The following is a 5,476-nucleotide window of genomic DNA, read 5'->3' as shown; positions in this document are numbered from 1 at the left end:
TTGGTACGAACTAATACACTTTGAGTTTATTATCTTCTGTGTACCTTAATAGGCTGCCGCGCGCGTTAAAAAATAACTGTCGCCGAGGACACTTAAACTGTTTATGACGTGCAGTGCTGTTTAACCAGAACTGTGAATTCGATATCATGATCACTAAAAGCGGACGGACTGCAGTTTCGCGATTGGTGAGTAAAAGTGCTTTGTATACCGTTTCAAAACTGTGTATGGACCTTAAAACGGAAGCATATGTGTTAGGAATGTGGTATTCATACGCATACGAACGCGGATTTATACGCTGACAATTATGTCTAACAGTACTGTGAAGGAAGGAACGGCAAGAAGGATAATATTATTGCACGGAGAATCACACAATAAGCAAGAGTATGTATGTATTCATGGCAATGTCACGTCTGTTGGAGATACTTCAGTTATGCCCCCAGCACCGACGAACCACTAAAGAAGCCGCAAAGCACAGACCAACAATGATTTTAACACAGACGTATCATTCATCATTGACGATGGATTTTTATCAATATCCCTGTAAAGACATAAAGCATCTCGTGTACTTTCAATTTGAATATCTTTCTCTTTTCTGATAAACATTTCTCAAATTTCTTTCTCTTTTGTGAGAAATATTTCTCGATATTAGCTTTCTTAGTCCGTCTCCGTAGCGCAGCGTTAGCTTTACCGCCTACCACGCAAGGGGCCCGGGTTCAATTCCCGGCAGGGGACTGGGTGTTGTGTGTCCTTCTTCATCGTTTTCATCATCATTGACACGCAACTCGCCGAGGTGGTGTCAACTAACCCCGAAGGGGATATCCCGGCCAATAAATACAATACGATCATTTCATTTCATATTAGGTTTCTTAAAAAATAAATGTAGTGTTTGTAAAGTTGTTCGCAATCAGTGCTGACATTGTTGAGTCGACCCCTATTGGTACTTTATTGCTATATACTTTCTCTGTCTTGTTCGTTTATTTTATTTTAGTTGTTACTGTGTCTCTTCTACGTATTCTTTTGCAGCGATGCTTTTTAATGAATGTTAATAGTATAAACGTAGTCTTCCGCGGCCGTTGTCACAGTCAATAAAATTCATCTGGGTTTGACGCCGCATTGTCGACTATAATATTACGACGTCGGAATTTTGTAGTTGACAATGCGACCGCAGTACACCCAGAGGAAGGCGTGTTGCAACAGTCACCGAAACGTCGAAATTTTATGATTCACAGTTTTTTATTATAGTTGACCCAGAAGAATTTTATTGACAATGTGAATAGTGTCTTTTATCAGGCGCACTTGCGTGTTTTGTTGTGGTATGTGTCGGCCCCTAGCCCGCATCTCGTGGTCGTGCGGTAGCGTTCTCGCTTCCCACGCCCGGGTTCCCGGGTTTGATTCCCGGCGGGGTCAGGGATTTTCTCTGCCTCGTGATGGCTGGGTGTTGTGTGCTGTCCTTAGGTTAGTTAGGTTTAAGTACTTCTAAGTTCTAGGGGACTGATGACCATAGATGTTAAGTCCCATAGTGCTCAGAGCCATTTGAACCATTTTGTCGGCCTCCGTAAGTTGTGGTGTCCACCATTAGATTCTGAGCAGCGATGTTACCTGGCTCGCTCGCTATTGGTGCAAGGAACGCTATAGGAGGGAATTTTGAATGTGACCGTTGACAGCTACGTACACTATGTTTCAATTTGATAAAAGGTCAAATTACAGCATTCTCATTACCAAACACGAATTTATTTGGCTCTTACAGTTATAACAGAGCAAAAGTATAGCCATTTCCTTAATTATTTACGAATTTATTTACAGTAGTTTCCGTGTCTTATGTTCTCTTTGTATTTTTTGCCGTACTCTGATGTGCTTATTTTCGTTAAATTTGGAAGCAAAACGGGTTCTTTTGAATGTAAATAATCGAAATTCACTGCCAAAATTGTTGTTGTTGTTGTGGTCTTCAGTCCTGAGACTGGTTTGATGCAGCTCTCCATTCTAATCTATCCTGTGCAAGCTCCTTCATCTCCCAGTACCTACTGCAACCTACATCCTTCTGAAATTAATCCTGCCAAAATTAAGCAAAGTAGATTTCTGAGATCAGTTTTCTTGGCATATGGCTTAGTGTGTGCCAGGACTAGATAACGCAGCATGTTATAGCTTAATTTCCTGACACTACTGAGTCATTTTCATCACACTGTGCAGATCTCAAACGCTGCATGCCTTGATTGAAATCTTTGTATTGTGAGCTTTAGTTATGAGCATAGTTGCATCTAATGGCTGTTTCAGATTGAATGTAAAGGTCAACATTGTGAGCGCCTGCTTCATAGCATGTTGATACACCTTTGGAACACAATACAGCAACATATTCCGCGTGACATGGATTCGACAATCCGTTGGTAGTTTTCTCGAGGTATGTGGCACGAGGTGAATACTTACGTCACGCAATTCCCGTAGGTTGCAGGCGGGTGATTTGTGGGGGCCGGAGCTGGTGTCTGATAACGTACCAAATGTGATCCACTGCGTTCAAATTTGGCGATCTCGACCGTGATTCTGGCACTGTGGCGTGGACACTTACCCTTCTGGAAAAAGCCATCTTCGTCTAGGAAAGACATCAAGCATAATGGGACGCCAGCGCTCTACAACAGTGTTGACACATCCACTGGTCCTACGTAAGTCCAGGTGAATGTCTCCCACGACATAATACCGTCTCCACCAGCCTACATCTGTGGCGTGGTGCATGTTTCGGGCAGACATTCGCCCGAATGAAGGCCCATAAGGCACGACCATCGACCTAGTGACTGACACGAAACGTGATACATCTCATCAGGCGACACGTTTCTATTTATCTACTGTCCAATCTCATTGATACCTTCCCCTCTGCAGTCGTAACTGACGATGTCTTTGGGCCATGGAAACAGGTAGAGGTTGTATGATTTCGCGATGCTCCGTTCAGTTTCCATAGATGTTCCCGATAGTAGCACGCAAACAGACGACCAGCTTCGCCATTTTCGAGCTGCTCTTACACATGTGTCGAACCATAATCGTACTGGAAATATACAGTGTGTAATGGCTGTAAGTGCAAATGCTTCTATTGGTTTCTCAGGATGGTGTACTAAGCAACATTACATCAATATTTATGTCACCTGCAAACTAACAGTCATAGCCATTAGAAGTCGTATGTTTTTAGGTTGGTTAGTACCGCCAAGTGCGTGTGGCAAGAACAACCAATTATTGCTTATTTATTCCTGGGCAGGTGATCAGATATTGAAGTGCGGCAGCAAAACAGTTAATCTATACTGCCAGGCGCAGTGGTGCAGGACGACCTTACAGAAAATATCAGGCTACCAAGTTCGTGATCTGTTTGTGGCAACACTGTTCGACGCAGAGAAAAAACAGCCAGTACACTGATATGTGTACATATTAAGGTCCAACGTATAAAAGTGTATTTACCTATACCTATTACACCCTGCAGACTGCTAAGATTTCATGCGTCATAAGGCCTAATGGAGAAAGCGTAGCCGGTTACTGTGGCCGAGCGGTTCTAGGCGCTACAGTCTGGAACCACGCGACCGCTACGGTAACAAGTTCGAATCCTGCCTCGGGCATGGATGTGTGTGATGTCCTTAGGTTAGGTAGGTTTAAGTAGTTCTAAGTTCTAGGGGACTGAAGACCTCAGAAGTTAAGTCTCATAGTGCTCAGAGCCATTTTTTGTAATAGTCGGCGCATGAGCTATGGGACACATCGTGGCAGCGATGAAGTCGGGATTTTCCTGTACGACCTTTCACGAGTGTACCATAAATATCAGCAATCCGGTAAAACATCAAATCTCCGGAATCGTCGTGACCAGAAAAAGATCCTGCAAGAATGGGGCCAACGGTGACTAAACAGAATCGTTCAACATGACAGAATTGCAACCTTTCCGCAAATTGGTGCAGATTTCAATGCTGGGTCGTCAACAAGTGTCAGCGTGCAAACCACACCACTCAACGAAACATCGTCGATACGGGCTTTCGTAATCGAAGGCCCACTAGTGTACCCTTGATGACTGCTCGACACAAAGCTTTACGCCTCGCCTGGGCCCGTCAACACCGACATTGGACTGTTGATGACTGGAAACATGTTGCCTGGTCGAACGAGTCTCGTTTAAAATTGTATCGAGCGGATGATCGTGTACGGGTATGGAGACAACCTCATGAGTCCATGGACACTGCATGTCAACAGACAACTGTTCAAGCTGGTGGAGGCTCTGTAATGGTGTGGGGCGTGTACTGTTGGAGTGATATGGGGCCACTGCTACGTCTAGATAAGATTCTGACAGGTGACACGTACGCAAGAATCCATTCTGATGAACTGCATCCATTCATGTCCATTGTGCATTTAGAAGGACTGGGGCAATTCCAGCAGGACAATGCGGCACCACACACGTCCAGAATTGCTACAGAGTGGCTCGTTTCAACACTACCGCTGGCCATCAAACTCCCCAGATATGAAAATTATGGAGCATATCTGGGATGCCTTGCAATGTGCTGTTCAGAAGAGATCTCCAACCCCTCGTACTCGTACCGATTTATGGACGGCCCTGCAGGATTCGTGGTGTCAGCTCCCTCCAGCACTACTTCACACATTAGTCGAGTCCATGCAACGTCGTGTTGCGGCACTTGTGCATGCTCACGGGGGTCCTGTACGATATTAGGCAGTTGTACCAGTTTATTTGACTCTTCACTGTATATGTGGCAGCATGTCTGTCGAAAACCACCATTGTGGAATGGCACGCCAGTTTTCATGCTGGTTGCGGTTCGATGCAAGACGCCGGTCGATCTGGGAAATTTTTGAAATTTGTGGTAAGTTCCTATGGGACCAAACTGCTGAGGTCATCGGTCCCTAAGCTTACACACTACTTAATCTAGCTTAAACTATCTTACGGTAAGGGCAACACACACACTCATGCCCGAGGGAGAACTCGAACCTCCGACGGGGAAGGGGGGGGGGGGGCGGACCGTGGCGTTCATCTGGGAGACCAGCCTCATTTATTACATACAACCAAATCTGGTGCCACCACTAGGAACCGGGGTCGAAAGCGCCGACGATGCATCGCACCTTCATCCCAAGAAGTTCAAGAGCCAACCATCCTATTCTTTGAAACTTCCTGGCAGATTACGAGTAAAACTGTGTGCCGGACCGAGACTCGAACTCGGGACCTTTGCCTTTTGCGGGCAAGTGCTCTACCAACTGAGCTACCCAAGCACGACTCACGCCCCGTCCTCACAGCTTTACTTCTGCCAGTACCTCGTCTCCTACCTTCCAAACTTTACAGAAGCTCTCCTGCGAACCTTGCAGAACTAGCACTCCTGAAACAAAGTTTGGAAGGTAGGAGACGAGATACTGGCAGAAGTAAAGCTGTGAGGACGGAGTGTGAGTCGTGCTTGGGTAGCTCAGTTGGTAGAGCACTTGCCCGCGAAAGGCAAAGGTCCCGAGTTCGAGTCTCGGTCCG

At 45.7% G+C, this 5,476-nt stretch overlaps 1 non-coding gene across 1 annotated transcript; it reads right to left on the bottom strand.

Annotated features, from left to right (window-relative positions):
• Positions 1-5,155: 5,155 nt before the first annotated feature.
• Trnal-caa (transfer RNA leucine (anticodon CAA)) lies at positions 5,156-5,230 on the bottom strand. The gene has a single exon. It is a non-coding gene; the product is annotated as a tRNA-Leu (tRNA).
• Positions 5,231-5,476: the final 246 nt, after the last annotated feature.

This window comes from Schistocerca cancellata, chromosome 10, assembly GCF_023864275.1.
Source record: "Schistocerca cancellata isolate TAMUIC-IGC-003103 chromosome 10, iqSchCanc2.1, whole genome shotgun sequence".
Lineage (NCBI taxonomy): Eukaryota > Metazoa > Arthropoda > Insecta > Orthoptera > Acrididae > Schistocerca > Schistocerca cancellata.
This window is presented reverse-complemented; position numbering and strand designations above follow the sequence as displayed.